This window comes from Hibiscus syriacus, unplaced genomic scaffold (assembly GCF_006381635.1).
Source record: "Hibiscus syriacus cultivar Baekdansim isolate YM2019G1 unplaced genomic scaffold, ASM638163v2 tig00110187_pilon, whole genome shotgun sequence".
NCBI classification, from domain to species: Eukaryota; Viridiplantae; Streptophyta; class Magnoliopsida; order Malvales; family Malvaceae; genus Hibiscus; species Hibiscus syriacus.
The window spans coordinates 1925201-1941626 of NW_024062618.1; the positions used below are offsets into that span (position 1 = coordinate 1925201).

A 16426-nucleotide genomic window follows, 5' to 3' on the forward strand; every position below is an offset into this window, starting at 1 on the left:
AAATAAAATTTAGAGAAGAAATAAAGATTTGTAACGGGTGCAGAGGTCCTCGGATCGAACCCTTATAATATGAGTTTTGACCCACATTAAATTTTTACATGACTATACTTCTTCGATTATATGTTGTTTGTCATTATTTTTATTTGTGATTTTGTTTTGCATTAATCTTCTTTATTTAGTATGAAAATATTGAATGCATTTTTTTGGTAGTATGTTCTCTGTATGCTATCGTAGTACATTTATTTTTTTAATATTACATTTAACATTGTCTATTCAATTGATGTTAATTTGATTATTTTATTGATCTACTCCTATTTTGAATCCTTAAGATAATTATCACATATAGATAGACATATATAACCACCCAAAATATGATACATTTGAGTTGTGATATATTCGGTTTATCAACGTGCATCACTGTTATATTTTTTTATTATAATTATAATATTTAGAATTCAATATTATTAATAATATTTATTTATATTTATTATTTTACTAAATTTCATAGACTATTCTTTATATTTGCGTAGGATTTAGGTCCAAATTTTGTTTGGTAAGAATTGTTTTTTTAATAAAAGTTGAAGAGTGTGGTCCAAGCAATTAAAGCGATCAACGTACCTAATTTATTTGATCATTATATAGTGACGGCCTGAAGTTGATTTCCGTACCAAAAGCAAATACAAAGAGTACCCCATATAAAAGTTGAAAATAAATGAGTTGAACACTCGGGAGTCAAAGACCCATTCTTGTATTCGATACCTAAACCCATATTTTTTTTGGACACCTACGTTCTCGTTATATTAAATTATATAAAAATAGATTTACGTGTGATTTATTAATTTAATTTTTAATAATAATGAATTAATGTGTTGTTTTTTAAGTTGAATAGTAATATTTTAATTATTACAATAAAAAATCTCATAAAATCCAGAGATTATTTACACATTATATTTTTTAAAATAAAAACTATAATATTTAACTCATCTTTAATTGATAGGTTGTAAGCTGGACTCTTCTATATTTTATTTAATTATTCGAAATTTATTTTATACATTTTTAGTAGAGTTTGAAGAACTCTTAATTAATGTTAAATTGATTATACGTGACATACATGGTATAATAAAAACAAAATATATATATATATATTATATAAAATTATTTAAATAATATATTTATAAAATATATTTATTATTATTAATATATCAAATATTAACCAGTAATTATTAATTAAACAACTGAGTTTTTCTTTTCTACTTAACAAATACTTATCGTAATTTAATTCAAAGTTTTCAGCTTAAGCTTCCGTAAGAATGTCAAATAAAACAACTCAAATAGAACCCACCGTACTAGTTTTGCATTTATCTGCAAGTAATACGTTTTGACTATGGACTTTCAAAAGCCCTTTAACATGTCAGCTGATCCCTGACAATTTCACATTGTTTCTTCTTCTTATCTTCCAAAATTCCATGAAAACCAGGCTTTGATATGTTTTTTGTGCCTTTGCAGCAATGAAGAACACCACCACCCAAACCCTGTTTTCTCTCCTCTTGTTCATAACCCTGTCTTCTCTCTGTTCTGTCTCTCGATGTTGTTTTCAATGGCTTCAATTCAACCAATCTTTTACTCTACGGTATTGCTCAAGTAGATTCCAGAGTTCTTACACTCACCAACGAAACATCTTTAGCTGTCGGTCGAGCTCTTTACAGATCGAAAATTCTGACCAAGACCCAGAATTCTTCTCAAGTTCTTCCTTTCTCCACTTCCTTCATCTTCTCCATGGCTCCCTCGAGGAACAAAGATACACTTCCAGGGCACGGAATCGTTTTCCTCTTCACACCCAGTACCGGCATCAACGGAACCACCTCATCTCACATCTGGGTCTTTTCAATCTTACAAACAACGGCAACCCGAACAATCATGTCTTTGGGTCGAATTCGATGTCTTTGCTAACCAAGAGTTCGACGACATAGACGATAACCATGTCGGGATCGACATTAACTCCCTCAAATCAACAAGCTCCACACGGCTGGTTATTGGCCCGACAACGAAACAGTGATTTTGAGGAACTGAAGCTTAATAATGGTAAGAATTACCAAGTTTGGATTGATTATGCAGATCTGTTATTAATGTTACTATGGCACCAGTGGGGTAAAAAGGCCTAAGCGGCCATTGTTGAATGTTTCTTTGAATTTGTCTGATGTTTTTGAGGATGAAATGTATGTTGGATTCACTTCATCAACTGGGAGGTTGGTCGAGAGTCATAGAATTTTGTCTTGGAGTTTTAGTAATTCAAATTTCGCATTGAGTGAACGATTGATCACCACTGGTTTACCGTCGTTTACTATCCCGAAAACTCCGATTCATAAGCATAGATCATTTATAGCAGCCTAACGGTGGCGAGTTTGATCATCGTTGTTTCGATCGCTTTGTTTTCGATGTTTATGATTAGGAGGAAAGGAGGAAAGCAAAGGAAAGAGCTGAAATGGAAGATTGGGAATTCGAGTATTGGCCTCATAAGATGAGTTATCAAGAAATCGATGTGGCGACCAACGGATATTTGGAAGAAAACGTGATCGGATTCGGAGGGAACGGAAAGGTTTACAAGGGTGTTTTACAAGGAGGAACCGAGATTGCAGTGAAACGCATTTCGTACGACAACTACGGGATGAGAGAGTTCTTAGCTGAAATTTCGAGTCTCGGCCGGTTAAAACACCGGAGCCTCGTTGGTTTGAAAGGTTGGTGCAAGAAAGAAAAAGGGACATTTATGTTGATCTATGATTACATGGAAAATGGAAGTTTGGATAAGAGGGTTTATTATGACTGTGACGAAGCCAAGATGTTGAATAGTGAGGAAGAATTAGAATCTTGAGAGATGTTGCCTCGGCTTTGTTGTATTTACACGAGGGATGGGAATCTAAGGTCCTGCATAGGGATATCAAGGCCAGCAACGATGCTCGATAAGGATATGAACGGAAGGTTAGGGGATTTCGGGTTGGCTCGGATGCATGGCCACGGTCAAGTGGCCACCACGACTCGTGTGGTTGGAACCGTGGGTTACTTGGCTCCCGAGGTGGTTAGGACAGGACGTGCTTCGACACAAACCGATGTGTTCGGTTTTGGGGTCTTAATTTTAGAGGTCATGTGTGGGAGAAGGCCTATAGAAGATGGGAAGCCCCCATTGGTGGATTGGGTATGGCAGTTGATGATGCAAGGGGAGCTACTCGTCGCAGTCGATCCTCGGTTAAACGCAAACGAAGGATTCAATGTGGAGGAGGTAGCGAAAGTTCTGCATTTAGGGTTGTTGTGCTCGTATCCGAATCCGGATTCCAGACCAACGATGAGGCAGGTAGTCATTGCCTTGGAAGGGAATAACGAGCCTTGGGAAATGGAAACAGAAGACATGGAAGCATATTTGCTGTCAAAGGTGAAGTCCAGGGATATGTGGGCTAATTACTCTCAAAGTTCCGGGTATGCATTACAACCCGACATTCGACGATATCCGGCAGTCACATTCGTCTTCCATATATCTGTCATGGAACAGTGGCATAGTGGAAGGTAGATGATCCCTGCATCATTTCTAAAGTGAGAGGCCTCTTTTGCTTGCACTGATTTTGACATGTCATGTACATATGTGTTAAAGTTTTGAACTGTAAACCCACATTGGAATGTTTTTTTTTCCCGGCTGATGCAGTGTTCTTTTTTTCTTGTTGCTTCCTCGCGTGGCATTGAGTTGGTCAATATTGCAGGGTAGTTGGGGGTATCTCGATTACTTACAACACTTATCTTTAGCCACTTCTGCTCCTTTTTTTCTTAGGCCTGACCTTATTACCTTATTGTTAGCTTTCACATGTAATTTTCCTCAACAATGTCCGGACACACTCACAAGCGAGCAGTCGAAACATTGTTTCATTATCGAAGTAGTATTACAATGTAAGGGAGAAACTTGTCTGTTTATAATTTAAAAACTTAATTGTAAAATCATGATTTCGGGCCGACCTTGTCTCAGTTGGTAGAGTGGAGGACTGTTGTTTGAACACCTGAAATCCTTAAGTCGCTGGTTGAATCCGAAGTCGGATGTTTCTTTATTTTCATTTTCGGTCTTCTAACAAGGTGATTGAAAAATTATAAAATAAACATTTTAAGTCTACATTTGATAATTAGAGTAATATAACTTTGGGTTCGTATTAATGAAGTTTTAATATCTCATATCTCAAAATTTCATACCTTACTAAACACGAGTTCATTTCTAAAATTTTTAAATCAGTTGTTTCAAAAGTTAATATCAAGATATGATAATTGTTTCATTATAAAAATTAATAAAATTATGAATTCATCAAATTATTTATGTGATTAAAGGATTGATGTTCTCTCTAACAGTTCTGAATTCGAAGAGTTGAATCTGTAAAATATTGTTATCAACAATTAAAAAAAAGACTCTAAACATAAATTATCTTATAATTACTCTAAACTATTTAAAATAATAAAATTACAACACAACAATTTTGACTAACAATATCATTAATTCTCTTAATGCGAAGATGTTACATCATAATTTTAATTAGGCCCAATAGTTGCTTTCAAGGAGTCCACTTTTATATGAATTCTCAATTTTATGATAATCTAAAGTGTTTTAATTTTATTTTCATTCTAAGGCAATGTTCACTTATTAAGGAATTAATAGTATATCTCTCGTAAGTATGCTCAGAGGTGACTATTGGTGACTCCCGAAAAGTTGACATCATTTTTAAAACCATATCATAATTTTCTAAAACGAGCAATAGTCAATTATCAAACGCAATAGTTGATCTCCATCGTTTATGCTAGAGGTGAATGTTTATGCTTTGATAAACGAATATTCTTTTCAACTTTGCATCCGTAATGTTTTAAATTAAAGTTCAGACTCAAATTTTTATTTTAAATTAGGGTAACCAACTAGGTACCGATTATTGGGCGTTTGTAGGAGTGTTAATCCTTCCCCATGGGTAAATGACTCTCGAACCCGATTTTTGGATTTTCGCAGACCTTAAAACTTGGTATTTTTATAAAAATAAAATGTTTTATTAAAATCACCCGTTTTTGGTGTCTCAATCGCACCTTAAATGATTAGTGGCGACTCCTCTCATTTCGAAATTTCCTTTCAAGAGAAAACCCCAAATCGATATTCGATCTTTCCCCACCTAGGCGAAAAAAGGTGTCGAAAGCTTGACGACTTTGCTGGAAAGTTTTGTTTTTAAAACAACTTGAGAGTCGAGTCACGAGTTAGTTACCCTATATTTAGGATTTCAGAATTATGAGTTCGGTCTTATTTAATTTGCAGTTCATTATGTTATTGCAAAAGGAAAAAAATTTTTTTTTCTATGGTTAATGCTTACACTTCCGTGATTTTATTTAAGATTGCTGATATCTAGCTCTAAACCAGAGCTCTAACCGGTTTACCTAAATAGAGAAAAACGTCACACTTCACTAGGAGCATTGAATTTCCTTGTGTGGGTCTAACAAAGTATATCTGGAAAGTATCCTAAGTTGTCTATCTAGATATCAGATCTGAGGTACACTTTTAGTGGTATGATCCCTAGCAGATCTGATTCACAAATTTACGTAACTTTTAATAATCTCAATTGATGTAAACTTTTTAAATTTCATCTCACGAAATAACCAAAAAGAAAACATAGTAAATTACCCTTCAACACCACGCACCAAACCAACCCTTCTGGGCAAAAGCATAGTAAATTTATATCCAAATTTATAGTAAAACCCTAGTTGAAATGCCCTCTCTCACATTGCTATAGTTGTGAAATTAAATTGCATTTTCATGCATGTGAGAGTCAAAAAGTATTTTATTCGGATCCCAACCGAATTAACCCTGCCTAAAATTGTGTGAACAGTTAAAGAGATAGTCAATAGTATAATAATAACAAAAACCAAAGCTACGGTGACCGATAAACTTTATTTTAAATTTTAATAAATTATTTTTATCTTTTCATGATATTAATTAATTTTTAAATAAAATAATTAAAAAATATGCTTAAGAAATTAAGTATTCAAAGATTGAACACGTAATCAATAGAAAAAATATACATGATTGATCAATATTTGCACAAATATTTTAGATATCAATATATGAATATTTTTTATTCATTTAATTATATTTTATAATAAATAAATAAATTGGATGGGAATGACTTTTCATATATCTAACAATTTATGGGGAAAGAATTGATAATTTTATCTAAATAATACCTTTCTTTATTTTTTATCAAATAGTATTCAGAAGATTTTATTTTCTAAAATTTTGAAGTGTTTAAATATATATATATATATATATCCATTAAGTGATTAAAGAAAATATTTATATACACGTGTTGCCGTCATCTTATTAGTTCATGTTTGTGTCCTCGCATATACCGAACATATTATTTCTTTTAAACAAAACTCATCTAATTTTTCATTTATTATTATGTATGTAAAGATACATTTATATGGAAGTACCTTTTAAAAGACGTGCGTTGAAGGGCGTATTTTTATTTTAGGTGACCGGGAAAATAAAATATTTTAAATGTTGTTTTTGATAAAGGAAAAGGAAAGGAACAAAGGGATAATTCTTATATATGGCAACCTTAATATAAGGTTATCATATTATTTTTTATTAAAAATATTAATTTCGTTAACTAATTTTTGGTAAATTCAATATCAACATTTTTCGATAAAAAATAATATTTTAATTAACACTTTACTAAAAATATTAAACAATAAACATATTAGATAACACTTAATATTAATATTTTCGATAAAAAATAATATTTTATATAATATTTTACTAAAAATATTAAAAAATAATATCTATTTCTTATAATATTTTTATTTTAGTCGTATATTAAAACTGAAACATACGTCCACAAAGGGATTATTTAGATATATTCGTGAAAAGAATCATTTTTGTTTTGAAACTTTGTCGTTGGGAATAGTGGGAGATATGATTTGTGGGGAATATACAAGAACCGTTGGGAGAAGGTATGGCCCACTGCTTTTGTTTGATTCTCCTTGTCGATTTTATCTTCACAGAAATTTCTTCATAAAAAATCGAGGAAGTTATTTTACTCGTTTTCTTATAATTTTTTTAATACATTTGATAGTTATATAAGCTCTGGCACGAAGTAATTTCGGCAATTAAAAGAGTATTATTATTTCTTTAAATTTAGATCCGAATACAAAATGTTTATTGTTTTCCTTATACTGATAAAAGAAGTTTTGATTATATATAAATTGAATTTTTTTAAACTTAATTTTTGAGATCAATGCTTGTTTTTAAGTTGTTAATGTGAATGATACTCAAAGAGTTTATTTTAGAAAATAACAACTCTTTAACAATGGTATGTACTGTAGGAAATTTTTCGGACAGAATTTTCAACAATTACCTCATTCACCCTTATTCTTGTTTCTTCTATTTTGATCATGAACGGTACAACAGTTGAAAAAAATCTAAAAAATGTATCATACAGTTATGAAAATGTGTTATTTTATTAAATAATTTAAAAAAATATCATTTAACTAAATAATTTAAAAATGGGTATTATCCAACCATATAGGTCTGTTTTTATGTGAGGTAAATTTTAAATAACCTCGAAAAGGTACAATATAGGCATCCAAAGCAGCTCAGTTTCCGATCATTTTACCCTAACAAAGGCCTTAACTTTATCATCCTTTGATGTTCAAAGTTCAAAAGCTACCTTTTTCCAACTTCATGATTGCTCAAAAAAAGGAACAACGTTCATAATCATTTTAATTCAATGGTATAAAATCAAATTTTATATATAAAAGGGGCCCCACTTCTCCAAATCCTTGGAAACTTCCACATTTTGTTGCAGCAGAGGCTAAATTCTCTTTAATTATCCCTTCTACCATTTATAAGTTTGCATGTGATCACGCCACTATATTAAAAAAAAATACAAATTGAAGTTTAAATTAAAATTTAGTATCTGAACTATCTTATCATTTTTTATTTTACTCCTTAGGCTTTAAAAGTTTTTAATTTAATAACTAAACTTTATATTGATTTTTTTGTCATTTTATGATGATATAGATTGTTATTCTTTTCCATACGATGTATCATATTTTATTATATTTTTAATATCACACAGGATTATGAAAAAATAAATTCGAAAATTCGAAATACACATTAAGATTAGACTCAAACCCTAAATTCTAAATTATACCTCAACCCCTAAACCCTAAATTACAACTCCCACCCGCCCTCACCCTCGCACCGGTGGATGAGCCGTTTAACTAAAATCTATTGTCGACGTTGATACTTTCTGTTTCGTCAAGCCTCGAGCTTGGTCCTTTTTTTGTCCTTTATCGTTCTCGTTCGAGAGCTAAAACGAAACATGCGCTTCCTAATGTTCTACACCTTTGACCAAATATTCTACCCTTGTCCGGAACCACCACTGCATTTGCACTCGAAAAGTTGAGCGATCGTCGGCCAACAACAATGGAGCTCAAATCAGTACCCATTTACCATCAGTACCCATCCCACATGTGAGGCTGTCAGGGGTGAGGGTGAAATGAGGGTTGTAATTTAGGAATTTAGGATTTGAGTCTAAATTTTAGGAGTACAATTTAAGATTTTAAAACTTATTTTTATTATAATCCTATATGGTATTAAAAATATTAATAAAATCTAACACATCATCATAAAAAATGATAACAAAATAACTCATGTTATCATAGTCTAACAAAAAATAATAATAATGTTAAAGTTCAGCTATTAATTTTTTTTTTAAAAATTCAGTGAATAAAATAAGAGAAGGTAAATTTTGTGAGTAAACTTATAACTTACCAAAAATTAAAAGCTAAATTTAATCGATCAATGTAATAATGGTCGGTACAAAAATGCATTCCGGTTTGGTACTATGCATTTAAAGCTATGAACCCTATTTTCAAAGAGTACGTTAATTTATGATTCATATTGGGTCAGATGGTAGTTCGAATTCTTTCTAGTTTTCGTGCTTAAGTCCCACATAACTCAAGTTTTAAAGTATTGTTCGGTTGAAATAGATAATAGGTCGAATAAGGTGGTATTTTTCTTATTCTAACCTCAACTCGAATTGTATATTTATTTCAATAAATGAGTATCGAAACCGACATACTTTTATCCGACATGATTTTATAAAGTTTTGTTTACAGTGAAAAATTTAGACTCATCTCTATATGGAATAATAATAATTATCGTTTATATAAATGATAATGCAATGATATCTTTCTCTTATATTTTCAATTAGATTTATATTTTATTAAATAAAAATTATGTCGAATCGAGGATGTGCGAGATTTTATCCTAGAAGTTGTGTTGAGATTAAAGTTAGATGAAGTCTCCCTAAACTTAAATCAAGTGATAAGTAGAGAAAATAATACTCAGATTAGGTTCGGATAATCGAAAAACTTGACCAAAACTAATCTATATTCGTTCTTATTCTCGAACCAAAAAATTGAATCAATTAATTTTCTTAACAACTTTTGAATATTAAGTTTTGATGTTTTTAATATGGTATTATTGTAACATGACCCATTTTAGTTATGTCAGGTGAAATTTGCATTTCAAAAAAAAAATTATATAAATAATTTTTTTTAAAACTTTATTATAAATAATGAATGTCTTAAATGTCAATGACAACAATATCACATATGTCATTAATTGTTTAAAAGAACAATTAAATTTAGTACGAACCAAATGACCCTAGAAATTAAAGGAATGATTGTTATTCTTAGAGGTTTCAGGTTTAGGGTACCAACAATAGTAGAATATTTAAGCGTTCATTGTTAAATGGATGAGAGTCTTTAATATAGATACTACCACTTATAAGTAGTACAGTTAATTAAAAGAAAACAATTAAATTTAATGATTAACGATATCAAAGGAGTAAACCAATGATTTTTCAAAATATAAGTTTAGTTGAATGTAATAAGTTTAGATGTTTAGTTGATTTTTGGATAATTTACAAAAACAATCATTGAACTTTTAAAAATTATGAAAATAATTATGTCATCAGATTTTATTAAACGATATAAATAATCATTAGAACTTATCAAACTGTCACCAGATGATCTTTAAAATGTTATAATTAATTTACAATATAAAATAATCATTATGAAAAATACATGAAATTAATCACTATTTATATTATAAATTATTAAATTATGTTACTTCATTGCATAACAAAATCAAAATCTGAATTACGACTACAACCCTAATCCCATTTGCCCACTGCCCCCACTCCATTATTAAACAATATTTTAATAAACAAAAACAGCAGAGAATCAGGGCTTAACCCTATAAATACAATCCTAGAACCACCCTCCTTCACCCTTTCTTCTTCAACTCTCTACAGCTTAAGCAAAAGCCATGGGTTTTGCAGAGGCAGCTAAAGCTGCTTGCTCTGCACGTTTCACCTCTTATAGCTTCACGGTATCTTCTCAGATATTCCCCCAGGCATTGCCTCCCATTACCATGACATTTCCCTGTAATGCCACCTGCTCACCCACCGAACCACCACCACCATCCCCCAACTTATCCTCCTGTTTATCCCCCAACACCATCCAAGGCACTACCAAGCCACCAACTTATGCTCCTCCGCCCAAAGCACCACCCCAAGCCAACTTCCTCCTCCACCAAAGGTACCAACCAAGCCCGACTTATGCACCTCCGCCCAAGGTACTACCCAAGCCACCAACTTATCCTCCTCCACCCAAGGCAACACCTAAGCCGCTGTCACCTCCTCCGGCTAAGCCACCAACTTACCCAAAGCCTACAAGGAGCTTTGTGGCAGTTCAGGGAGTTGTTTATTGCAAGTCATGCAAATACAAAGGATCCGACACCCTGTTGGGAGCAGAAGCAATTCATAGTCAGTTTCAAAACCATTCCTTACTATAATAATATAAAAAAAAAGCTTGGTTTCATTCATTTTCACAGTATAATCATTTTAATTTAGCCATGGACGAGTCTTTCCCTGTTTGTTTGTTGACTTTCGAGTAGGTTTCTTGGATGTGTTAAAAGCAGCAAAGTTTACCTTTTTCAACGTTTAGAGCTCATATTTCTAGGTTTCTGCTGCATCATCAATCGCTAGCATGCATTGTCACAGTAAACTGAGAACTTTCGCTGTCATTTTTGCAGACGCCAGTAAAGCTAACATGCAAGTCTAGGTTTCTGCTGCATCAATCGCTAGCATGCATTGTCACAGTAAACTGAGAACTTTCGCTGTCATTTTTGCAGACGCCACAGTAAAGCTAACATGCAAGAACACCAAGTATAAGCAAGAGGCCACTGCAAGAACCGACAAGAACGGCTATTTCTTCCTGCAGGCACCAAAGACCGTCACCAGCTTCGCAGCCCACAAATGCACGGTGTCTCTTTGTCATCGCCGTTGGCTTCGTGCAGCAAACCGACCGATCTCCATGGTGGATTAAAGGGAGCTACTTTAAGGCCTGAGAAGCCATTTACTGCAAACAGGCTCCCATTTATTCTCTACACCGTTGGGCCATTTGCTTTTGAACCCAAATGTTATTAGGAAAACTAGCTTAATAGAACCCACCTGTTCTCCATTGTTGTGCTTCATGTATTTACTACTGCTTTTGCGCTTTTGCAGGTTTCCTTAGCTTATTACTGTAATGGCGTTTTCGTCTTGTATTGCTCTGTGTGGACTGTGAAAATTACTGAAGAATAATTATCAGTGGATATGGATTTCTTCTTAAACTATATATTATCCTTATTACTTTTTCTAATGGCAATAATATGAAATAATGTGATGACCAAAACTAGGAAAAATATAGATAGTGTTTTCATTACTGATCATCGGGAGGAGTGTATGCTGTCTACCACTAGGTAGACATGACTTTTTTATGATTCAATATACAATTAGTCTTTTACTATTAAAAAATATAGAATAATTATTCAGTCATTCATATTTTTAAATTCGTTACTTTTTTTGTTAAAAAATAATATTTATCTAAATTAAACGTTAATATATTAAATATAATATCATAAATTTATATTTATATTAACACCATCATTATTTTCAAATATGGACTAAACAAATAATACAAATAAAGAGTCAACATACAAAATGTAAAACGATTTTGAGATCAAAGTTTATCATGTTTTAAACAACAAGTTAATGTACAACTCACACGCGTTACTCTTAATGAAAATGGATAAATTTAAAACATATGAATAGTCAGGTGATCATTTTATTACTTTTAATAGTTTTGGATTTCATCAAAACAATATTATAATTATAAGATCATTTTATAAATTTTAATAATCGAAAAGTTCAACAATACAACGTCTTATAATCATAAATTTTAATAATCGAAAAGTTCAACAATGCAACGTCTTATAATCATAAATTTAATTATAAATCATATTTTGAAAATGAAAAGTATACAGTAAAATTAGAAGAAAAAAAGTAAGGAATTTTAGATCATTTCTATATATGAAGATTTTTTATTTAGTTTGTCTTTAAATTTTTAATTGTAATTTATGTTATTTAAATTTACTTTTTGTCACATTAAATTTGAAAAACTTTAACAAATACTTAAAATTAAAATTGAGAAATCTTATTTTTAAATAAATTTTAGAATTCTCTATGAATTTTTGAATTTTTTATGTATTCATATATTATACATTATATTATCATTTCAGTGTGAAAATTTAAAAATTCAATTGAGAAAAAAAAATATTAAAATGGTAATTAATATACATTAATAATTAAAATATTATTTAATAAAAAATATTGAATTAGGGTTAAGTTTTTAGATCATATAGGCGGATGTAAGTGCATGTAGTTCATAGTAGATTAGTGTTCATCGTGAAATCTAATTATTTTTATATTAATTAATTATTTATTGATGATGTTTATCTTGAAATTTTATTTATACATATTTTTATAAAATAAAATTTATTATCAATATATATATACTCATTCTCAAATATAATTCTAAATCTATAATTTTTTTCGAATAATCTGAAGTGATTGTAGAGTAGTATCTATTTAGAATCTTTCTTAATCATTAATAGGACATATAAAATATTACAGACGTAACTCAAAATCTTTAAAAAAAAATATCTTTTAAATAATGAGATCATGAATAAGTTCTAAATCCACTGTTCTTAATCACCTTTGACTAATTTGAATTGATTATTTATCATCTAACAATTGTCCGTTTGTGTTATCCTTTGATTACAATTATGGAGTTTAGATATGCTGTGTCCCTCATATTTCTGCTTTCTGGAGATGGTGCCAAGGGAAAACTATAGTATAAATGATGCCAAATTACTTAGCTTTTTTAATGTGATATTATATTCAAATTTTAAAAATAGTTTTGAAAAAACAATTAAGAATAGTATTATTAAAAACAATATTTTAATTTTAAATATAAATTAAAATAATAGTATTTCTTCATTATCACCTCCATAGATTCAGATTTAATCATCTGAATGGGAGAAATAATAAGGGAAGATTTTACATCCTATTTAAAAATTCAATATTTAATTATAACCAAAACTTATATAATTATTTAATATTAAAAGAATGAAATATAAAAAATATAATACTCGTTTTTAATATGGATAAAAGATTATATATTTTAATTATTAGTTCCATATTATATAATCCGAGAAATTTTGTTTATTTGGCAGTCACGAGGCTATCGAAATGGAGTGGTGTAGATTGTAGAGTACAAAATCACATCCAAATAATTTTTTTAAGAAAAATGGGATCATTCATTAGATATCAATAACGGCAAGAAGTACATTATTTTTAATATAATCGAGTTCATTCAAATAAAATCAAAATGGATTAACACTCAACAAGGTTCACTGTGCAAATGAGTGCAACTCGATTTGTCATCCGATTAGTGTAGTGAACTCTGAGGTTGGGATGGAATGCATAATATTACGATTCTCATTGAGAATCAATCCAATCATCGATTTGTCTTTTTGGAGTTATCGATACGGTTGGCAATTGAAATGACATCCCCCGACAATCATGCAAAGCTTAAAATGCAACAAATTCGAGGATTAGATTAATTTCCATAGCTAATTTCTGAGGAGGGCAAGATTGAAAAGTTTGAGATCACGAAAGCTTATACCTCCGTCTCTTTGCACGACACACTTGATTATACGCAGCAAGAGCCCATCCTTTTAACCCATGGCGACCCGACCACCGGAAACCACACATAAGGGATGTAATGGAATCGAGAATACCATCCGGAAGGACATAGCATGACATGGTGAAGGTAGGGAGAGATTGTGTCATCGATTTGAGGAAGACTTTCTATGTCGCCGAACGAGAGTAGATTCTTTGTCCAACCGTTAGTACGGTTGATGACTTCACCTTTAACAAAGTCAAATGTTTCCAATTTGCTTCTTCCTATCGTGTGAGGGACACCAAAGTAGTGGCCAGGAAAGTAATTTTCTTAAACCCCAAAAATGTCCTTAATTTGTCTTTGATTCTCGGAGGGAGTACTGCGGCTAAAATAAATCATGGAATCGTTGTAGTTAATTTTTTGCCTTGAAGAAGTTTCATATAAACTAAGCACTCTTTTTAAACATTCAACTTCTGAGATGAAATTCTTAAAAAAAAATGAGACTATCATCCACATAAAAAAGATGATTAACCCGAGGGTCACCTTGATAGATCCTTTTCATTGCTCGACAAGAAGAGTAGCAGAAAGTCCTTGCGCACAAAAAAGAAAAAGGTACGGAGAAATAGGGTCACCTTGTCGAAGTTCCCTTTTCAGTTTGAAAGTCTTTGAGAATTATTTGTTAATTCTAATATTATAAGAAACCGTGGAAATATATTGTAAAATAAGATGGATAAATGAGGGAACAAAGCCATTTTTTCCCGTAACACTCAAAATGAAATTTCACTCAACTCTACCGTAAGCTTTCTCCACATCTAGTTTTAAAGCCGTCCTTTGTTTGGACCACTATTCAAGCTTTTGAGATAGTGAAGTAATTCATGAGCCACTAAAAAGTTATCCGAGATTTGTCTATCGAGCACAAAGACACATTGATTATCAGATATACATGCATAATGCTTTTTAAATGGTCGACAATAGATTTTAACACATCTTTATAGATGACCGAGCAAATTAATCGGTCCGAAGTTTTTTTTATTAATTTGGGGTTATAAAAAATCACATCCATTATAGATGACAAAGTTCACAAACTGGTGTTACTGCCATGTGACCCTTCAACTTCCATCTTCTCAGTTTCTCTTTAACCTCCTTTAATTGGTGAAAATGACAGAATATTGATTTTTATGGTTTAACACGAAATCTCAAACTTTTGTTGTGTTTAAACTTTTTTCCCAGTTAATATGAGTGTTTAATGTTATAAACATTATCACTTTAAGTATCTATGTTGTAATAGTCGTTAAAAAATATCGTCAACCACGTAAAATACAACACCGGGCATTTATAAATTTTATTTTTTAAAAAAAACTTAAAATTATTAAAAAAAACACTCCTAAAATATTTCTAAAATCTCAAAAAGTACTAAAATCTTAATCTCAAAGCATCCATTCTACTTGTCCTGCTGCTACCGCCCCCCATTAACTGCCTACCCATCCATCGTTGGTTGTCACTCGTAGCTTCAATCGTACAAAATCCATAAACCTTAAATCCCAACATACATACATCCCATCGGCAGGTGAATGGGTGATCGTCGACGACGACGAAATTAAAGATTTTGGACTATTTTATATATAAAAAGGTAATATTTAAGATTTTTTTTTAAATTTATGAATTTTATTTTTGAAAATTAAATGAAATAAAAAAGCAGGCCACATGTTAAATATTGTTGGTTGACTGAATGTTAACGAACCATTGTTACCAATGTAGACACTTTAAATGGTAATGTTGTAACATTATACACCTACATTAATCGAAAAAAAATAGGCACCTAAATGGAAAAAAGAGATATAATTTGTGTATTTTTTTTATATTAAGCTATTTTTATCTTATCATTCTTGTTTGGATTAAATTTAGTATTATCCTCTAAACTATGCACTTTGTATCTAATTGTCTCTTAAAATATGTTTCAAGACGTTTAGTCTTTTAAAGTTTAAATTGTTATCTAACTTCTTCCAAATCGTTAATTACAAAGAACTTGAGTAAATTACATATTTAGTTACTCAACTATTTTCACAGTTCTATTTTAGTTATCCAACTATTTTTTACCTTTAAAATTATCACCAAATTTAATTTCTTTCTTTTTCGGCCACCGACAGTTTTAGTCGCCAAACAAATTGGATAAATCTTTTTAAGTATATCAGTTTATAAGCATGGAATTTTCTCTACTCTTAATTAGTTAATGAAATCTCATATGTATTAACATGTAGTCCTTTCTTTTATATATTATTTTGGAGCT

At 31.0% G+C, this 16426-nt stretch overlaps 2 pseudogenes; both read left to right on the forward strand.

Moving 5' to 3' along the window:
• The first annotated feature begins 1414 nt into the window (after window positions 1–1414).
• Window positions 1415–3932, forward strand: LOC120217666 (annotated as a pseudogene).
• Window positions 3933–10384: 6452 nt separating this feature from the next.
• Window positions 10385–11749, forward strand: LOC120217667 (annotated as a pseudogene).
• The last annotated feature ends 4677 nt before the right edge of the window (window positions 11750–16426 follow it).